Source organism: Protopterus annectens, chromosome 10.part0 (genome assembly GCF_019279795.1).
Source record: "Protopterus annectens isolate FY-2018-M chromosome 10.part0, PAN1.0, whole genome shotgun sequence".
In the NCBI taxonomy this organism is placed as follows: Eukaryota; Metazoa; Chordata; order Ceratodontiformes; family Protopteridae; genus Protopterus; species Protopterus annectens.
The window spans coordinates 155,620,354-155,643,306 of NC_056744.1; the positions used below are offsets into that span (position 1 = coordinate 155,620,354).

Here is a 22,953-nt window from a genome sequence, read left to right on the forward strand (position 1 = left end):
AATGAGTTTTTTTCTTCCTTAAGCAATAGCAAGAATCTAATACTATATGTCAACAATGCTGGATTTACCCACGGCTGGCCTTATTTGATCACAAAAACTTTGACCTTGTGATCAAACCATGAAAACCATGGGTGAACTCAAGCACTGCCCATGCCCAGTCATAGATTACTGGTAAACAGATGCAGCTGTACAAACTAATAATGTTAACAGGGACTTACAAATTTCAACATTGGTACCTATCATTTGACCATCACATTTCCACAATAGTTTGGAAAGCCTTCTGTCTGGCCAAACTAATTTCCAAAGACAACTCCTCTAGTGCTAAAGACATTTTAGTTCTTCCTTGCTCGTCACTCATGAGGCACATTGATGAGCACAAAATTCCTTTCAGCATGTACCTTTCCAAGCATATTGCTCAGCTCGACATGTTTCAGAGAATCATAACTAGAAAATCAGTGGTTTCAAATGCCTTAGTTACTGACAGTCCCTGTCTCATACTCAGTCTCCTAAAAACAGATTTGTGGAGACCTTTGCCTTGTTATTCTAAGCCAAGAAACACCCAAACTTATTCGCCCTCCTTCACCTCTGCAAAACCAACAACACTTCAAAAACTGTATCAAAGATCTCAGTCTACATCAACAAATAAATCAAACAAGTTGATGGGATAGGTATCCAATGCAGCACATTTCACATCTGAAATGCTCTCAGAAACTCTGTGCAACCATGTCAATGGCTGCATAGAGGCTGCTGTGCCTACCAGAAGTAAGCCCAGGACTAGGCAAGAAACAAACCATGCTGGTGCCTTCCCAAATTAAACAGGATACAAGACAAAAGGAAAAGAGAAAAATAAGAAAGAGCAATTCAAAGATAAAAAGTTTCTCATCAAAGTAAACAGGCAACAAGAGGACTAGTTAAGTCAAGCAAAGCCATTTTTGAGGTTAGGATATCCTCCCAGGTGAAAGACAACCATAATGCCTTCTACAGCTATGTTAGAAACCTCAAAGGCAGCACACATCAGTGCACTGAACTGGTGGTTAATGTGCCGCATTCACTGAGCCTGGCAATACAGCAAACCTGACAATAAAACAAAATAATCTGGAACCACAGCCAAACAGTCCTGGGCTTACTTCTGGTAGGTACACCAGCCTCTATGCAGCCGCTGACATGGTTGCACAGAGTTTCTGAGAGCAGTTCAGATGTGAAATGTGCTGCATTGGATACCTATCCCATCAACTTGTTTAACTTAAAAATCAAAATTTAATAAGAACATCGCAAGTTTAACACTTTCGCATAAAAGCTTCATCAGGCAAATGACTGCATAGGACAAAACACTTATTTTTGTACCTAAAACAAGTTCACATGACTAAGACCACATGATAAAATTCACATGACTAAAACCATATGGTAAAGAATAGAAGTTATGTACTTACCATAACTTGGTATCTGTGTTGTTCAATTTCGTTATGCATCACGAATGGGTCTTGAGATCCATCCTCGGATCCAAGATGGCCATTTCTCAGACATACGATCCAAGCCTCAAACTCCTCCATCTCCCATAATGCCTCACTCCCCAATAAACACTCAGATTGTGTCTGCTGCCCTAGTAATAAGGTGGACATCCCAAGATAAACCAGAAAACAGAAACAAAAGTCCACTAGAGTCCAAACTAGGTGCCAGTGGGTTCCTTAGTCCTCTAGGTTACTCTCAGCTGCACAAGGAAGGGGGAAGGAGGGCGAGAAGTGATGCATAATGAAATTGGACAACACAAATACCAAGTTATGGTAAGTACGTAACTTGTAATCTGATGTTATTTATTTCATTATGCATCACGAATGGGTCAGCGTCCCCAGCTATACAAACCCTGGGAGGACCTCAAGGAAGGATATGCATGAGCACTGCAGAACCAAAGGATGCCCTGTTCCGGGAAATAATGCCTAACTTTTGATGAGATATAAAGGTATGAGCTGTGGACCAAGTAGCTGCAGCAAAGATCTCATCAACTGGAGTTCTAGCAGAGAAGGCTGACAACATTGACATAGATCTAGTTGAGTGGGCTCTAACCGGAAAAGGAAGCAGTTTGCTTTGTTGGGAATAAACAGTAGGGATACATTCTGTAATCCACCTTGCCAAGGTAAACTTAGAGACTGCATGTCTGAATTTGTCAAGTGAAAAGGCAATGAAGAGTTGATCTGACTTTCTATGGGGCCTAGTCCTACTTAAGTAAAAGCGTAACTATCTGTGAACGTCCAAAGAATGCAAGATATATTCGCCATTGTTAGAATAATTAGAAAAGCACACAGGTAAATGAATGGTCTAGTTCATGTTGACCTCCGAAGCAACCTTTGGAATGACAGAAGGATTTGTTCTGAGAGAAACTCTATCCTTGAAAAAGGTTATGTATGGAGGTTTCGAAGACACAGCCCTCAATTCCAAAACTCTCTTGGCTGACGTGACAGCCACAAGGAAGACTGTCTTCCAAGACAAATACTTAAGCTCGCAAAAACTAGCAGGTTTGAAGGGCTTTTGTGTGAGACGCTGTAAAACTAAAGTAAGATCCCAAGGTGGAGAAGGATATTTGATCGGGTCTACATTAGAATATCAACTTTTTCAAACGTCGAATGTTCTAATATCGACCCCCATTCAGCGAACGCTGACAATATCGAACATGCAGAACAGCAATTTTTTTCCCAGGGAAAAAATTTGCTGTTCTGGCACACATACACACAACACAAGCACACCAAACAAGCAGCAGTCCACACACACACACACACACACACACACACCTAAAATCCTACATATAACCCTACACTAAACTGTACATACACCACTAGCTATCCACTTACCTTAACCCAAACCCTAACCCTAAGGTCCGTCACTATCGCACACTCACTTCACTCACACCCTAACCCTAACTCACCTACCCTGCCCCCTAACCCTCATGTCCACACAATCGCACACTTACCTGACCCGTGCCCTAACCCTAACTCACCTACCCCGTCCCCTAACCCTCACGTCCACACAATCGCAAGCTTACCTGACCCGCGCCCTAACCCTAACTCACCTACCCCACGCCCTAACCCTCACATCCACACAATTGCACACTTACCTGATCCCGACACGTAACATTTCCCCACAGTGCTGAAAATAGCGAAGCCACAGGAACGGCCAACCAAATTCCTTCCCCTAGAAAGAAATTCAGCTTCTCTATTTTCAGTGTTCACTGAACAGGGGTCGATATTAGAATATTCGAAGTTGTGAAACTTCGATGTTCTAATATAAACCCCCTTGATCAGAGGTCTCAGGTGAAAAAAAGAAGTTATATCTTACCATAAAATTCCATCTGTGTTGTTGATCTTCACCAATCCTTGACAGTGGGTTTGGTTCCAAATCTCGGAACCAAGATGGCTGTTTACTTCAGCTTGTGCTCTCCAAACTCTTGAGCCAAGCTCTACCCATAATGCTCCTAACAGAGATTACCTCAGATCGAGTTTGCCAAGGAGTGGCAGTCAGACATGAGAGAACAAAATGCATGACAATTAGTTGAACTGAGGCCAAATATGAGTCCTTAAAGGAAAGCTAGCCAAAGTCTAAATTCAGTCTACTAAGAGTCTCAGGATGGGGATGGAGGGTGGGGATGTCAAGGATTGGTGAAGATCAACAACACAGATGGAACGTTATGGTAAGACATAACTTCTTTAACTGATGTTGTCAATCTTCACTCAATGCTTGACAGTGGGACAGAGTCCTAGCTACTTTAGCCTCGGGAGGTCTCATGGAAGAATATTCCTAAGCACCACAGAGGCAAAGGATGTTTGTCCCCTTGAGACCTGATCTAATTTGCAATGAGTGATGAAGGTATGACAAGAAGACCAAGAGGCTTCTGCATAAATGTTGCCTAAAGAAGTGCTGGTATGAAAGACTGCAGAAGTAGCTACTGCTCTTGTAGAATGGGCTTGAACTGTATTTGGGAGCTGGAGTCCTTTAGAATGACAAATGAAGGTGAAGCAGTCTCTAAGCCACTTGGCCAAGGTAACCTTAGAAAAAGAAGTTATGTACTCACCATAATGTTCCATATGAGTAGGTAACCATTTGTCAGCAACCTGTGGGTATCAGATCCGACCTAGATCCGAGCCAGCAGCTTTCCAAGCTAGAGATCTAAGCTCCAAACTCCTCCCCCTTACCCATAATGCCCTGCCACCTCCTTCCAATCCCCAGATCGCGTTTGCCCATCTACATAATCTCACCATGACAAATCAGCAACCTGGAGAATCCTAACCCAAGGATTAACAAATGACCTGGATAAACCATCCTAGTGATCAGGAAACCAAAGAACCAGGTTAGGGGGAAGGAGGGAGGGTCTGTTGCTGACAAATGAAGTTACCTACTCAGATGGAATGTTATGGTGAGTACATAACTTCTTTATCTGAAGTAGTTAACTTCATTTGGTCATCAACCTGTAGGACAGAGTCCCCAGCTACCAAAAAACATGGCAGGTCCTAAAGGAAGGATATTCCGGAGCACTGCAGAGCCAAAAGCCGCCCTTCCTCTAGACACTAAATCCAATTTATAGTGAGAGATAAAGGTATGAGAGGATGCCCAAGTAGCCGCAGAACAAATGTCATCCAAGGGAATTCTTGACCAGAATGCAGCTGATGTAGCCATAGAAGGGGTAGAGTGAGCGTGAACCCCAGTAGGTTCTGGCAGGCCAGATAGTTTATACATGAACAAAATGCAATTTGAAATCCATCTGGCCAAAGTCACCTTCGATACAGGCTTACCCAAGAAGGGTTTAACAAAAGAGACAAACAGCTGATCAGATTTGCGGAAGGCCGCTGTTCTGTGTAAATAAAACCGTAACTGCCTATGAACATCTAACAAATGAAGTTTGTACTCCCCTTTGTTCTGATAGTTAGGGAAGAAAACTGGAAGATTAATGGACTGATTGATGTTAGTCTCGGAGACCACTTTAGGTAAGAAAGACGGGTTAGTCCTGAGAGACACTATCCTTATGGAAAACCAGATACGGGGCTTTAATACAGAGAGCTTAAAGCTCCGACACTCTTTTAGCTGAGGTAATGGCTACGAAAATGGCAGTTTTCCAGAACAAGAATTTCAAATCAACGGAGGCTGCAGGCTCAAAAGGAGGTCCAGTTAGAGCTTGAAGGACCAAGGTTAGATCCCAAGGAGGGACGGGGTTCCTAACAGGGGGCCTCAAGAGAAACGTCCCTTTCAGAAAGGCCTTACAAATCTTGGTGGAAGCGAGGGGACTGAGATTATCTCCAATGTGAAAATGCGAGATGGCAGCCATTTGAACCTTTACAGCAGAGGAATTGGCCCCTTGCTGAAAAATATGCGATAGAAAATCAAGTACTGCTGGTATGGGAGCAGTGAAAGGATCCAATTTCCTATGAGACGCCCAAACAGAAAACCACTTCCATTTACTATTGTAAACCTTCCTGGTAGACAGCTAATGCACCACTATCAGGATAGATCTAACTGCAGATGAGATACCAGGAGTCCTAGCAACTAATGGAACTGGATCAACCACGCTGAGAGCTTGAGATCAACCAGGTTCGGGAGCTTCAATCCCAAAGGATGAGATATTAGATCCGGGATGGGATCCAAGATCCAGAGAGGAGCTACAAGATGAGACCGCAGGCATGAGAACCAGGTTTGATGAGGCCAGAATGGGGCTATGAGGATAATCTTGTTCCCCAATCGACAAGTTTTCTGTAAGAATTTTGTTATCAGTGGCAGAGGAGGCTAAGCATACAGAAGACCGGGTGGCCAAGCATGAACTAGAACATCTCTGGGGCTCTCCCCCGGAGAGGGAATTAGAGCGAAAAACTCGCTGCACTTCGCGCTGGAAGGAGACGCAAAGAGATCGCAGCAAGGCTGTCCCCACTTTCGGAAGATCTGTTTCGCTCCTAAGGGATTCAGAGACCACTCGTAAGGCGAGAGGATGGTTCGACTCAGTTTATCCGCTAGGATGTTGGACTGACCCAGAATGTGCGTTGCTAACAGAATACGGTTGGTGGATATCGCCCAATCCCAAACTCTCATGGCTTCTCGACAAAGAGTGTAAGACCTGGTCCCCCCCTGTTTGTTGATGTACCAGACCACCGACATGTTGTCTGACTGAATCGCAATAGTCCCTGGAGGGAGAAAGGCATGAAGGGCTTGCAACGCTAGAAGCACCACTCTCATCTCCAGAACATGGATATGCAGAACGGTCTCTGTCTGAGTCCACGTACCTTGAACAGTTCTGCCCTCGTAATGCTCCCCCCCACCCAAGGCGAGAAGCGTCCATGGTCACCGTGGCTTGGGGTTGCTGCATAACAAATGGTCGCCCTTCCCGAAGCTCTCGGGAGTGCAGCCACCACAAGAGAGAATTCCTGCATACTCTGCTGAGAGGAATCGGCAAGTCCAATGGATGGTGAAGGATGGACCACTGAACCTGTAATGTCCACTGGAGAATCCTCATGTGCAAGCGGGCTAAGGGCGCGATGTTGATTGCCGCTGCCATGGACCCTAGAGCTCTCAGGACTAACTCTGCTGATGGGGCAGGTGAATGGAGAAGGGCTAAAATGTGTAAGGTCAAACTGTGAAGTCTGTCTGACATAAAGAAGGCCTTGGTCTGAAGTGTGTCTATCCTGGCCCCTATGAATTCCAAGACTTGAACTGGTTGGAGGGATGACTTCTTCAAGTTTATGGTGATCCCCAAATGGGATGCTAGAAGTAGAAAACAATCCCTGGCTAAGCAGAGTAGATTCCTGGTGGGGGCGGTCAGGAGCCAGTCATCTAGATAAGGAAAAACCTGTATCCCCTGAAGCCTCAGGTGGGCCGCTACAGCAGCCATGACCTTGGAGAACACCCTGGGGGCTGTGGTGAGACCGAAGGGTAGGACCCTGAACTGGTAATGACTGGCCCCCTAGCCAGAAGCAGAGAAACCTCCTGGAACGCCTGTCCATGAGAATGTGATAGTACGCATCCTTGAGGTCTATGGAGCACATCCAGTCCTTCTCCTGCAGCAGGGGCAGAATGGATTGAAGAGTGACCATCCGGAATTTTTCCTTGGCAAAGAAGAGGTTCGTTGTTGAAAGGTCGAGGATCGGCCTTAAGTCCCTGTCTTCTTTGGCACCAAAAAGAACCTGGAGTAATTGCCTAATACGGATTGTCCTGGGGGGACATGCTGGATGGCTCTTTTATCTGGCAGCTTTTTTACCTCTAAAGCTGCAGCCTCCCACTGACTGGGTGGGACATCGGGGAGATGCCTCGACTGAGGAGGCAGATTTATGAAAGGGATAGAATAACCTCTGGTTATTATTCGAAGTACCCAGCGATCTGATGTTATGGACTCCCATTGGGCCAAGTGCTTCGAAAAACGCCCCCCGACTGCCTCCAGAGAGGATCAGTCGGGCAACCCCTCAGGGCTGCTGCGTGGATCGATCAGAAAAGGGTTCCCGAGACCCAAAATTTTTCGCCTCCCCCCTCTGCCTCTGGGCTGGCGTCCACCCTGTCCCCCTCTGCCTCTGACAGACGAAGGGTCCAGCGCGTAACAGGACTGTTGAGACTTCCAGAACCACATCTTCTTTTGTCCTCTCTGGTTCCTAGAAAAGGACCATTGAGGAGCCGAGAAGCGGACTCCAACGGCAGACAGCGTCTTCCCGTCTTTTTCGCTCTGAACCAATGTGTCGCGGATGATCTTTCCAAACAGAGTAGAACCGTTGAAGGGTGCATTCGCAAAGGACGCCTTGAAAGGTTCTGCAAAGTCACAAAGCTGGAGCCAGGCGTGACACCTTAAGGCGATACCGGATCCGCTGGCTCTAGCGGCTCCTTCCGTGGCATGGGAAAGTAGCCACATAGACATGTACGAAACAGATCTGAGAGTGGCCATGCGAGTCGAGAAGGTCCGTTTGTCCTCGGCCGACATGGACTCAGGGGAGACTCAGCATATTCTTTCACGAGATCCCGCTGAAGTCTAATTACATGGGCCAAGTAATTCAGCGCCCTTATAGAAAAGTTAGCTGAAGCAAACATCCACATCCTGATACGATCCATAGTCCGAGACTCCTTATCAGGGGGATGGATCGAGGAACTATCCTGAGCGAGTTCCCTCTTGGTGGCTGCCGCCACCACCATGGCATCTACTGGGGAACCCTTACTCTAAGCCGTCCTATCCACGGGGGGACTGAGAATCCTGTCTGGCCTCCTGGGGATCAGCTCTACAGTGTCCAGTTCCTTCCACGCCCTGGTAGTGATGAGATCAACCAGGGTGTTGGCCGGAGGGGACACCCAAGATGTAGACGGGCCTGTGTCAAATGCCTCCAGAAACACCGACTCATCTGAGGAAGGCTTTTGGGCTGACCACCCCCCTTTCAGGTGAAGCATTTCCATAATGTCTCCAAAGGAGACGTCATCGGGGGGTGACCAGGGGGAACCTTCCCCTTATTTCAAATCAGTGTCCTCTATGAGGGACTCAGGGGAGACTAAGTGCCTCCTTTTACACTTACGTTTGTGAGGGACCTCCTTGGTGGGACTGTCCGAGGAGGCTCACTAACAGAGTCGTGTTCCACCAGTGGAACGGGCTGGGGCTTCAACGCAGGCTATCCCTGGGACTGGATGATGGAAGACAAGCCCAGCTGCAAGGGAGTGGGGGCTGGATCTGAAGAAAGAGAAGGGGTCTTGAACCTCTTGAGAGAATCCTCTCCAACACGTCGAAAGCCAAGGGTGAAGCAATCTCTCTGGGCTCCGTGGTTAACACCCTTGGATCCGGTGGGGGGATCAGCACAGCCGAAGTGCTCAGACCCGAGAGGGAAGTGTGCTCCGACCGAAACAGAGCCGAAGACACACTAGCCCCCCCGCATCTGATGCACGGCTCTCAGCCCCGAGAGCTTGGATCAGAAAGGGGATCCAACAAACTCGAGGGCATGGCCGGCATCGAGGTAACTATAACCATCAGCGCTGACAACTAGGCCCCGGGACTCCTCGGATCCGACGGCTCCGAAACCCGATAATGGTTTGGAGAAGGAGCTATCAGGGCAAAAAGTGGGGCTGACCTCTCCCCCGGAGGGGGGGGAGGCAACAGCACTCCCATCTGCATCTGGGACTGGAGATAACAATGCATCATCCGGTCCATATCAGCGTCGGAGAGACTGCGGGTAGACCTAGAAGAGGCCACCAAAGCTGGCCAGGAGGGCCGCCGCGACAACCTTGAAGATAGTCAGGCCTCCTCCTCCGGCTCTGATGAGAAGCGTGGAGAACGGCGCAGAGGAGAGGAAGGCCCGGAAATCTTCTGAGGTGAGGAGAGCAGCTTGGCAGGTGGGGCCGAGGGAACAGAGTCAGCCCGCCGCTTGTGGCTCCTATGCCTATCTCTCTCTCTCTCTCTCTCTCTTTCTCCCTTTCTCTCTCTCTCCTCACCTTCTTATCCTTCCTAGAGTCCCTCTCTCCCTGAGAAGAAAATGGAGGTTGAGTCCCAGCCAGGGGAGAGGGAACAACAGGCTGAGCAGCCGCAACCGCGGCTGTATCCTTTGAGGGAGAGGAGGAGGAAGCCGACTCCAAGGGAAGAAGACCCGCCAGAATCAGCTTATTCCTCCTATCCCTCAGGACCCAGGGGTTAAAAGCTGCACAAATTTAGCAGCCCGAAGACAGGTGTGATACCACCAGGCAGAGGACGTACTGAGTGTGGCCATCCACTGGGGAAAGCTTATGACCACACTCAGTGCACTTAGAAAAAATGGCCTTAGAGGCCTCGGCCATTATACCACACACACGTGCCTCACACAAATACCTAAGGGGAAAAAAGGGGGGGGAGTACTAGGCTTTAAACTAGGAGGAATGGTAGAGGGGTTTAAACTAAGGAGTTAACTGCTGACACACAAAAAAACGAAAAGGATTTTTATAAACTTACAGATCGCCTAAAGCTAGGAGCTTGAGAAACCCGTGCTTGATAAAGCCATGTCAAATGAGATCTGGGGATTGGAAGAAGGTGGCAGGGCATTATGGGTAAAGGGGAGGAGCTTGGATCTCTAGCTTGGAAAGCTGCCGGCTCGGATCCAGGTCAGATCCGATACCCACAGGTTGATGACCAAATGAAGTTAACTACTTCAGATACTGGGTTACCCAAAAGAAGAGAAAAAATGCCACAAAAAGTTGGTTTGATTTTCTAAATACTTTAGTCCTGTGAAGATAAAAACGTAGTTGCCTGTGCATGTCACGAAGATGGTGAGTATAGTCTCCCTTGTTCAAAAAATTTGGGAAACGATACAACTTTGGGCAAAAAGGAAGGAAGGATTGGTTCAAAGCGCAACCCTGTCTTTATGAAAAATTAAGTATGGAGGTTGACATGAAAGGGCCTGAAGTTCTGAGACTCTTCTGGCAGAAGTGATATCCACCAAAAATAGGGCTTTCCAGGACAGATATTTTAAGTCACAAGTTGCCGATGGTTCAAAGGGGTTCCGAGTCAGGGCCTGAAGGACCATAGTTAAATCTTAAGGAGGGAGACGTTCTTTGAATGGAGGTCTTAACATTAGAAGACCTTTTAGGAATGCTTTACACAGTTTGTGTGACATCAGGGGAGCATCTTCCAATCCTGTATAGAAGTTTGAGACTGCAGCTAGATGCACTTTAATCGCTGACACAGAGGAACCCGACTGGTACAGTAAGGCTAAAAAAGTCTAATACTTTGTGGATAGGACTTGAATAAGGATCCATTCCACTGTCTAGGGCCCATCTAGCAAATTTTTCCAATTTGCTTTGGTATAATTTCCTCTTAGACAATTTGTGGTGAGCGATAATAATCTGTCGGACAGGTGAGGAAAGAGAAGGATGCCAGGCAATCATGGGAACTGGAGAAGCCAAGCAGTGAGCTTGGGGTTTTGGAGACTCGGATGCATCATGCCCTCTGGATGAGACAGTAGATCTGGAACTGGGTCCAGAATCCATGGTTTCTAAATCAAATGAGGCCACAGGTAGGGGAAACCAAATTTGTCAAGGCTAGAAGGGGGCAATGAGGATTATTGAGTTTTCCGTTCTTTTGGCTTTCTTCAAGAACTGTTAAAGGAGCGGAATTGGGGGGAAGGCATAAAGCAGACCAGGAGGCCAAGCGTGGAAAAGAGAGTCTCTGGGTGACCCCCCCCCCCAGAGGGGAATTAGGGCAAAATAACTTCTGCACTTGTTGTTTAGAGGAGAGGCAAAGTGTTCACAGCAAGGTTGGCCCCAGTGGTGAAAAATACTGTTTGCCACTGCTGGACTGAGAGACCACTCATGAGGCAAGAAGACAGTTCTGCTCAAATAGTCCACTATCAAGTTGGAACTCCCTGGAATGTGTGTTGCTATAAGAAAGCTGTTGGACAAAATCACCCATTGCCAAACTCTGAGTGCTTATCAACACAATGGGTAAGATTTGTTTCCCCCTTGTCAACAGCACTGCCCTCATCTCTAGTACACTGATGTGCAAGTTGGCCTCCAGTTCAAACCACATGCCTTGGGACTGTCTTTCCAAGATAATGCCCCCCACCTGGTCTGGGAGGCATCCATGGTCACTGTGGCTTGGGGATGGAGGAGAATGAAAGGACGACCCACGAAAATCTGGCTGGAGTGTAGCCACCACAACAGGTCATGCTTGCAACATTTGGTAATCAGAATTAGTTGAGACATTGGTTGGTACATGAGAGGCCACTGGGATGCTACTAGCCATTGCAATATCCACATGTGATATCTCGCCAAGGGGACTAGAGTGTTTGCTGCTGCCATGGAGCCTAAAGCTTGAAGAACTAATTTTGCTAGGACCTTGTCGTCGTGTAGCAACTGACCCACCTGAGGTCTTATGCGCTGTAGCCTTTCTGCAGGGAGAGATGCAATTCCCGAGGCACTCTCTAAGTGGACTCCAATGAATTCAAGTTTTTGAGTGGGTTGAAGTGCAGACTTTTTGAAGTTTATGGTTATTTCCAGAGATGCACAGAGATGTTTGGTGTAATCTCTTGCCCATTCTAATTGACGCCTAGTGGCAGCAGTGAGGAGCCAGCTGAAAATCCTGTTCGCTACTGACTGGTTCAGGGACGACTCATGAGGATTCAGGATGGACCTGCTCAGTTTGTCCGCCAAAACGTTGGATTCCCCCAGGATGTGCGTTGCAATAAGAAAGTGTGAAAGAAATCACCCATTCCCAAAGTCTCATGGCCTCTCTGCAGAGCGGGTAAGATCGGGTTCCCCCCTGCTTGTTGATGTACCATACCACTGACATATTGTCCATCAAGATCGCAATTAACCCCAGAGTGAGGCAGTTCTGAAAGTCTTACATCATGAGGAGGACTACCCTCATCGCAAGGACATTTATGTGCTATTTGGTCTCTATAGGGGACCACGTGCCTCGGACCATCCTTCCCTGAAAATGCCCCACCCCAATACAGAGGTGTCTGTGGTCACTGTGGCTGAGGGGGGGGGGCAAAGGGCCTGTCTAAATGAAGGCTGTCCGTGAACATCCACCATAGCAGGTGATGTCTGCAAATTGGTGCAAGTTTGATCAGGGCTGATAATGGGTGACACTGTATGGACCACTGAACAGCCAGGGTCCACTGAAGAATTCTCAGGAAGAACCTGGCTAGAGGCACCAGGAAGATAGAAGCCAACATAGAGCGCAAATCTATACGAATCGAGCGAACTGGAGGAGATGGAGTGTCTAGTAGGCATTGTACTTGCTGTCTGACAAACGATATCAATTGTGAGGGAAGAGTTGCAACTTGTGTTGTCATGTTCAACTGTGTCTCAATGAATTCTATTTCCTGAACTGGGTCCAACTTGGATTTGGCCATGTTAACCATGATTCCCAGGTGAAGAAACAGGCACAACATCACCTAGATTGCCCAGAACAGTTGATGCCTTGTGGGTGCCATCAGCAGCCAATCGTCTAGGTAAGGAAACACCTAGGAACCTTGCAGACAGAAGTGCGTTGCCACTACTGCCATGCATATGGAGGACTCCCGGGGGTCTGTGGTGAGACCAAAGTGCAGTGCTTTGGACTGATAATGATCAGCCCCCAGCCGGAAGTGTAGAAATCGTCTGGAGCACCTGTTTATTTTGATACGATAGTAAGGATCCTGGAGATTCACTGAGCACATCCAGTCATCATTGTGCATTAGCAATAGAATGGACTGTACCGTAACCATGTGGAACTTTTTCTTGACAAACAAATTTAAATTGCTGAGATCCAGTATAGCCCGAAGGTCCCCAGTCTTCTTTGGCACCAAAAAGAAGCTTAAGTTCTGCATCCTCGTTGTTTGGTTGGTACCCACTGGATGACTGTTTTGTCTAGAAGTTTTTGCACTTCTACAAGGGCATTCTCCTTCTGACTGGGTTAGTACATCAGGGAGATGCTCCCCTGGTGAGGGAGGAGGAAGGGAAAAGGGACTATAGTAGACTGTGGATATGATGTTTAACACCCAAATGTTGTTTGTTACAGCTGCCCAGGCTGCTGGGTGTAAGGATAGTCTGCCCCCCACTGCCTCCAGAGTAGGAAATACAGGCAGTGCATCAGGAACACTGAAAAGACTTGTTAGAGAAGGGTTCCCTGAAGCCCTGGTTCTGTGGACCCCCTCTATCCCTGGGGCAGCGTCTACCATAAAAATCCTCTCCCTCTGCTCCTGAAAGAGGATTCTTCCTGCAAATCAGGGAAGGCCCCTTGGGATTTGCAGAACCACATCTTCTTCCTGCTCCATTAGTTCCCGAAAAAGGCCCAGTGGGGGGGGGGGGTTAATTCCCAAGGCAGATACAGTCTTGCTCTCCTGTTCCCTGCCGGTCAAAGTCTCCTTAACCGATGGTCTGAACAAGGCAGAATCATCAAAAGAGACATTGAAGAATGATGCTTTGAAGGGGTTCGCAGACCTGCATAATCTCATCCAGGCATGTCGTCTAACAACTATGCCAGAATCAGCCGCTCAAGAGGTTCCCTCAGCCAAATGGATGATTAGCTCGTTGAAGAGTTAGCAATAGAAGCTATGGTATTCAGCTGTGGTGAGACCTTTTTACAGGCTTCCTCTGACAGTGACTGCCTCAAAGATGAAGAAAAAGTCTTCACCAAGTCTCTCTGGAGATGACTGAAATGTGCCAGATAATTTAATGCTCACAGCGAGAAAGTGGCTGAGGCATACACTCATTTCCCATGTCTGTCCAAGGCCCGAGACTCTTTGTTCAAGGGTGGACAGTAGAGCTCTGTTCAGCGAACTCTTTCTTGGTGGCTGCTGACACCACAATAGCATTTACTGGGACACCTTTACTCTAGAAGAGGCAATCCTGAGGCAGGCTAAGATACCAATCAGCTCACTTTTTGAATTAGTTCTATGGTATCAGGCTCCTTCCAAGCCCAGCATGTGATAAGGTCAATAAGCTTGTCGCCAGTGCTATCACCCAGGGCATAGATGTTCCCATCCTGAACGCCTCCAGGAACACGGACTCCTCCGAGGAAGGGGGTTACCATCCACCCTTCTGTTTCAGAATTTCTAAGATATCTCCAAAGGCAATATCGACAGGTGGGGACTGGGGGGGACCCTTCCCCTTCATCAAAGTCTGTGTCCTCTGTTAAAGACTCCAAAGGGGATTGAATGTGCTTCCTCTTACACCGGGATTCTGAGGGACCTTCTCTGTGGGGTACTCGGGGGAAAAACTTATAAAACAGGGAAACCTCTTGCTGAGGGGTTGGCTGGAGGCTCTCAAGGAGGGGCTGGCCAGGGATTGATGGACAGGAGCAAAGCCTGGATCCACAGAAGATTGGGAGGGGCCTGGTGAAGGAGGGACAAGCTCTCAAGGAGTCGAGAAAGCCCTCTCTACCACCTGAAATGCCATGGATGCCGGAGGAGCCTGTCCCCCCACCCTGGAGGTCGAAGTCACCAAGGGAGAAAGAGATGAAGCCACGCCAGATCCGACACCACTAGAAGGCACTTGACTCGAGCTATTGAAGGGCCAAGGTCCCCAAAGGAAGGGACAGCTCAGAGAAGGACAAAGTCAGAGTTGACACCAACCCAGAGGACCCAGCATCCAAGACCTGCTCTGCACTGAAAGAATCGGAGTGGAGCTGGTCAGGGACTCTATTGGAGCCAGAGAAAGGAACATCCCACGAACCGATGCTGATCTACTCAAAATCAACAGGCCCTGTGACTCCGAAACCAAAGGGATCGGAAGAAGAGGTTGAGGTATTGGGGTCGGAGCTCTCACGGATCCAACATGGGTCAGAGAAGGCAAAATCCCCAGCTGGATTTGGGCTTTGAGGAAACTCCTCATGATCCAATCCATCTCCCAATGTGAGAGACGAGAGGGCCTAGAGGATAAAGAGGAATGTCTAGACTGCACCAGTGAGGCACCTTGCCAGGTGGTACGAGCTGGTGAGGGTGACTTGCCTCAGTGAGGAGTAAGACTCCGAGGCTTATGTTCTGACCAGAAGTGCTTCTGAGTTTGTGCCAGAGGAGATGGAACTATGGATCTTAATGATTTCTGCCAGCTCCGAAAGGCTGCTTGGACCCACAGCCACTGGATCCAGCAAGGTGGGAGGATGGATCACCACTGACTCCCTCAGATGCAAGAGCCTGTTGGATCCAGAGAGAAGCATGGAACTGAAGGATCTGATGAAGACAGATCCGAAAGTTTTCTCCACTTTTCAGAGGAAGAAGCTGACGTCCATGGGGAAGCAGGGGGGGGGTCGCTTCTTTTGAGTGGAAATCTGGACTCCAGAGGATGGAATAAGCCCTCTCAAGATGAACTTGTTCCTCCTATTGGTCAGCGCCCAGGGATTGAAAGCCAAGCAAATATTGCAAGGCATATCCAAGTGCCCTGGGCCCAAGCAGTAAACGTACCTCTTGTGGGCATCAGATTGGGCAATCGTATACCCACAACAGGCACACCTCTTAAACCCAGAGGGTATCTCAGGCTTGTCTGACATAACTGTCAGGCACTCACACAATGCAAGCACACAGAGAAAGAAGGAACCAGTCACACGCTACCACTATGAAGTATGCTAAAGTAAAGGATAGCAGGAAAGATTTTTTTTTAGTTTAGAACAGGAAGGAAAGGAAAAAGAGGGAAAATGAAACTATAATAAAGGGCAGGAAGGACCTAACACCAGTGAACACTAAGATAGTGTAGTAGGGGGGAGCTATAGAAGAAAGGAAGAATAACTACTAAATTACAAAGAAAAAACTAAGAAAAATTGAAGAAACAAGGAAGATTTTACCAACAAGACTGGAGAGGCTAAAAATCGAGTGTGGACCAAATGGCAGCAAATGAGATCTAATGGTATGTTGGAGAGCAAGGCATTATGGGAGAGGGAGGAGTTTCAGGCTTGGATCGTATGTCTGAGAAATGGCCGGCTTGGATCTGAGGAAAGATCCAAAGACCCATTAGTGATACATAATGAAATGGACAACATCAGATTCATATGATTAAAATTCAAGCCAAATAATCTTAAAAGAACACTCACTTAACTCGGTAAGATCGTTCCTTCAGTATAGGTTTAATGCTAAACATTACATTCAGTTCTGGATACTGTTGCGCTCTAAATCTGATGGGTCTGCTCGAAGAGGCATTACAGCGAATGCCTCTTCACTGACCCCTAAAAAGCAAACCGACAATTATGTAAATGGCCAAATCAGCCGGCCAAAAACGAAACATCACTAAGAACACCTCAAAGTGGGGGGCTTCACCCCCATACCCCCCTAACTAAATATACCACCTCCGAAATCACACTACATTGGGGAAAGGGGCAAATTCACACTGATGGCCAAGCAATTTTTTCCCCTAGGAAAAAAATCACGGATTTGGCCGTTCGCATAACTGCCACTTTGCTCTTTGAGGCTGATGAAGAGGCAATCACTGTAATGCCTCTTCGATTAGATAACATAGACCCAAATCTGATTATCCACGTATTTTCTTCTTTCTCCGTCATATTTTTAACATCGCCACCTCTTATGTGTTCATATACCACTTGTAATATAACAAATTTTAAAAAATGTGCATTACTTGTTTCCTTAACATTTTTATTTAAAGCATTACTTTGCGGTAGCATTGTCACCTCACAGTAAGAAGATGTCCTGTTCGATTCTCAGCTAGAGCGTCTTCTGTGTGGAGACATGCGTGAATGGGCATACCTTGAAGGTTGTGCATCAGGGCTGGCAACCCGGCATGTAAAAAATCTGCTGCCAATCATTAGCAGACTGGAGTTACGCTGTGGTGACCCCTAACAGGGAAAAGCCAAAAGACACAACAACAACAACTTTCAATACATATTTTTATATTGGATAAATGGTCCTCTATAGACTCCTTGAGTTTCCGATTAGTTTTACCTATATAGAAAGTGTCACACATCTGACATTTTGCCATACAAACTAGGTTTTTAGTATCACTTGTACCATGTGCCCTTAATATAAAATAGTTTTTACTCACTGGATGTATAATAAACTTGTTAACATATATATATATATATATATATATATATGTATATATGTATATATATATATATATATATATATATATATATATGTATATATATATATATATATATATGTATCCTTACAGTACATACATTTATTACATGTGTAAGTATGTCAGACAATTTAATGTATGTTTTTTTTTTCTTTATAACATATTTAAGTTACTAGACTTCTTAAATCCAAAACTAAGATGCCCATTTCCTATTCCTTTTAACAAGGAAAGTTGTACTATTGGCCAGTAAGTTTTAATAATACTTATAACTTGAGATGTATTTTTATTGCAAGTTAGTATACATCTACATTCATGTAGAATTGATAGCATTTCTTTGTTTTTGGACATAATCTAAAAACATATGTCTAATTCCTTGCGATATCGTTTGTACAATTTCTTTCTCAACTTCGGCCATTTGTTGATCATCATATCCTCTAGCTTTAAATTCTCTAGCCATACTATTCATTTGAGTAAGCATTTCATTATCTGCTGTGTTCAATCTAGCTACTCGTATCATCTGATTTTTTATAATATTATTAAAGATATGCGGTGGGTGCATACTAGTACGATGTACACACATATTTTTCTTTACATCTTTCTTGTATAATGTAGTCTCTGTTAAGCCTTTAGTAAACTTTATTAACAATGTTTAAGAAGTCTATTTGAGAAAAGTGTACTATTTTCTTAAATCTCAGAAAATTAGTAGTTGTGTGCGGTTTACTATTAATTGTGCGAACGACAAGCTGTTGCCGAAAATCAGATTGTCATTTGCACAATGTCAAGTGCATGGGTCAGTCGAACACACTCATGCAAATGCAGTAGTGCATTTGCATAACTATGTTTGACAAACTGTACGGAGATCGCGGTACAGTGGGGAGTGGACATTCATCCATATCCCCACTGTAGTGCGATCTCGGAGTTGGAATATATTATTAGCAATGGCTGTGGGGGGGGGGGGTGGCGCATCAGCTCCTACACCAATATCACGTGATGTTTTCACTGACAATGTCGACTCAAATGTGTCGATCATTTGGGTCGACATTGTGTAGGAGTGGAGAGTCCGGTTTCGGTGTTTATTTTTGCTACTGCAAACGCCAAATGTATTGCCTTTCACAGTAATGATAGTAAACTGTTGTGTGCATGTACTCAATAAATTCATCCAATAAAACCAGTGAGCCTCCCCATAACAAAAACAAATAATCCATGAATCTCTAGTAAAATAAGACATTTTGATAATACTGCTTATTTTGTTCAGATAAAATGTACTTATTTTCCCATGCATTCATAACAAAGTTCACATAGGTGTTGGCCACAGGTGTACCTATGGTCACACCTATTAATTTGTAGTATTTGTCACCAAACAGATAGACATTACTCATTACTACTATATTCAGTAATGCACATATATTTATATCTGCAGCAGTAAATTACATTTCCTTCTAAATATAATTTTCTAATGTTTCCTATTCCTGCATCATTTGGTATTGAATGAGTCCACATCTAAAGTTACAAAGTAACAGTTTATGGCATTATAATTACCAAGTGTATAATTGTTGTAAGAAATCTGCCGTATCTTTTATAATTGTTCTCAATGTCAGTAAACAGCTTTTAGCTTATATTCTAAAAACTTAGAGATAGGTTCAGTGACACATCCTCTTGCTGATACTTGGGTCTTAGCAGAGGGTTACTTAAGGACTTGTGTATCTTAGGAATGTTTATTTTTCGGCTTTTCCCGGTTAGGGGTCACCACAGCGGAACTCCGGTCTGCTAATGATTGGCAGTTGTTTCCATGGTGTCGAGTTGCCAGCCCGATGCCCAACCTTCAACGAAGGCACACCCATTCAACGCATGTCTTTCGAATGCCCACTCGACCGCGGGGAGGACATGCAGATTCCACACAGAAGGCACTCCCAACCCAAGCCGAGAATCGAACGGGAGAACCTCTTGCTGTGAGGCAACAATGTTACCACTGCACCACCAGGGAACATCCGTACACTATTGGAATTTTTGGTATCAATACATACAAGTATTCCAATACATCCAAGGCTATTTTACCATTAATATGTATATGATAATGGAATTAACCTCTGTCATTATTGTCATGACATCCTTTCTTAAAATTTGCATACAATCATCTGTTGCCAGCATATTAAACATCACTGTATTATTATATTTTGTATCAAAAACAACCACACCCCCTCCCTTATCTATATTTTTAATTATGATATAATTGTTGTTAATCAAAGACTGTACTGCTTCATTCTGTTCTCTGGTCAAGTTATAAAATGTTTTTATCTTGCTACTCTTAAAAAGTTCATAAATCTCATTCTCAGCAGCCATTTCCAAAGCTGAAATGGCAGGGTTATTCACAAGTATACAAGTACTAGTTTGTTCATTGGCCATCTTTTGACCAATCTCACGAGTCCCAAATAGCAATTTTAAGTTCAAATTTGTTGTAAAAAGTCTATATTCCAAAAAAATTTGTGAAATGTCAAGAGAGGCTGCTGAAACAAAGGTTAAACCCTTATTTAAAATGGTATACTCATGTTCCGTTAACATACTGAGATAACTTAAAAACTATACATTTACGGTTATTCCTGGTTTGGCTCCTTGTCTGTGGACAATGCTCTGTTTGTCTCACTTTCTTCTTCTATCGACTGCTATAAATCCATTTGCATTGTAAGGGTATCGGATATGGACTTTCTGTAGCATCTGAAAATCCAAAGGGTCCAGGGATGTAACAGAATCCAAATCAACAGTCACTTGTTCTGAACTCGGGGGTAGTTATTCCGTATGTTGATCAGGTTTCTTCACTGCCATATGTTGGTTCTGAGTTAGTTATATGAAGGGCAAATGGTACATGTGATACTAAAAATCTAGTTTATATGGCAAAGTGTCAGATGTGTGATGCTTTCTATATAGGTAAAAGTAAGAAGAAGATCGAGGAGCATATAGGGGACCATTTATCAGATATAAAAAGGTGAACTGAAACTAATGCTTTATATCAACATATTAAGAAAACAAGTGATGCACATTTTTTTTTAATTTGTTCTATTACAAGTGGTATATGAACACATAAGAGGTGGTGATGTTAAAAATATGATAGAGACAGAAGAAAAATGGACAATCAGGTTTAGAGCACAACAATATCAAAGACTGAATGAAATGTTTAGCATTAAACCTATACAGGAGGAACTACACAACCAAGTTAAGTGAGTGTTCCTTTAAGATTACTTGGCTTGAATTTTAATTATATCATTCATTATCACGTGGTCTTGTTTTAGGTATAAAAAGAAGTGTTTTGTCCTACGTAGTCGATTGCCTGATGAAGCTTTTATGTGAAAGTGTTAAACTTGTGACATTCTTATTAAATTTTGAGTTTTACGTTATACTGTTTGGCTGTGGTTCCGGATAATTTTATTTTATTATCAGTTTTGAGTACCTATAGTTTAACCAGATTTATCACTGTTGTGCTACCTTGTTTTACCTTAAGATATACCAAATCTGTTAGAAGACAAATTCAGTTCTGACTTTACCCCTCTCACCCCCAACCATTCTCCCAATAATACCCTCAAAGATAATCCCTCCAACTGTAACTAGGGAGCACGTACTGGCTGCACTCACGAAAGCCAAGAACACTGCCTCAATGTGCTCCAATAATATCCCAGGATGCCTCCTAAATGGTATAAAATATGACTTATCAGGACCCCTGGAGTCATTATTTAACTATAGTCTTAAACATTTTAAAAGAGGTTTTGTGCCACATGAATGGAGGACTGCGATGGTCATTTCCCTTCATTAGGAAGGACCTCCAACAGATCTTGAAAACTAGAGTCCCATTAGTCTGACTAGTCTTATTTGCATACCCATGGAAAGAATTATCATGGAAATTATCAACACGAACATAGGAGATCTCCAGATACTGGATCCATCCCAGTTTGGCTTTGTCAAAGGAAGGTCATGCTTGCTGAATCTGGTGGACTTCTTTGAAAAGGACACCAAGGCAATGGATGAGGGGAAAACTGTGCACACTGCCTACCTAGATCTGGCTAAGGCATTTGCTACAATACCCCACTTGGGTAATGCAACAAACTTGCAGAACTATTTTATAACATGCTGGATAGCTAGCTGGCTCACTGATAGGACCTAGGAGGTTAGAATCAGTTAAGTCACCTCCACAAACAGGCCAGTCACCAGTAGAGTCCCACAGTTCTCTGTGCTAGGTCTAATCCTCCTTGGCATTTACTTCTTGGATGTCAAAGGCCTCTGGCTTACCAAGTTTGCAGATGACTGCATAATGGGAACAGTCACTGAATCCCACCAAGATGAGCACACCTTTCCGGACGGTCTAAGACAAACTCTTGATGACAAAACCATGGCTTAAAACTCAATATCAAGAAATGCATTATAGTACCTTTTGGGAAGTCTGCCACCCCATGTAACTATGTCATCAACAAAACACCCTTGAAAGTTGATTCACTAGTCAGGGAATTGGGAACTCACGTAGATAATAACCTTCTATGTTGCTCAACTTACAAGCAATGGCATAGCATCTAGGTCCAAAGAGGTCATCACACTACTGTGCTCAGCCCTCATCAGGCCCTTCACAGTGTATAATGCCCCCTTTGGTATGTACCTCACCAGACACATGCACAAAGGTTCCTTACAAAAAAGAATACAGGAAGTCAACACTATGTCCTAAGATGATCGCCTCAAAGCCTTGTCTCTCTACTTGGTATCATACAGACTTCTTAGAGGTGATTTTTGCATGGCAGACAAGGCATCACTGGACCTTGCTTTGATTAATCGTTTACACATCCGCAAAGCAAACATTAGAACCACTAGATTAAAAGACCTATATTTTGTTTGCAACATAAACAAATCATGTTGGAGACACAGGTATGTTTCTCAGAGAATTCCCATTCTCTGGAACAGGGCCCCCATCCATGTGAAACAGAGTTCCTCCCTTTCACTATTTACGTGCAACTTGGACCAATGGATGGGTAATAGGAAATTCACCCCTTGTCTGGCTCCTGTGCCTCTAATGGACAGAGGCAGTCAGTAAATCACCCCTTATAAATCAAATATAATTTGTGGGTCACATTTGTAGTGGTCATTAGCCTAGTACAGACCTATGAACATATATAAAGTGGTACTCTGGCTGCTTTCAAAGTTAATCTCAATAAATGTATTGCAGCCATAAATTCAGCCTTTGGTTACCCTGTGTAGCCTTTCAAGACAGGACTTCAAGGAGCTTACTTGGCTAGGCTTTTAATGCTGTTACTAGCTGTTTACCTAGTATCAATCTGTGAACTTAATGAACATATGAACAAACAAATGATACAATCAGATGGCTTAGTGCTACATTCCCTTCCAGTGATCTGCAACTGAATACTCATTTGTTGACTAATAACTTCTGCTTTTAGCCTTCACCCACAAGCAAATTAATACTGAAAAAATATGCAGCAGTTTCAAACTTGTTTGAGC

The 22,953-nt window shown here is 44.8% G+C and overlaps 1 protein-coding gene across 1 annotated transcript in view; it reads right to left on the minus strand.

The window, feature by feature from the left end:
• The window catches only part of FAM20A (FAM20A golgi associated secretory pathway pseudokinase), a 1,212,293-nt gene that overhangs the window by 1,115,098 nt on the left and 74,242 nt on the right, over nucleotides 1-22,953 (minus strand). The window lies entirely within an intron of this gene.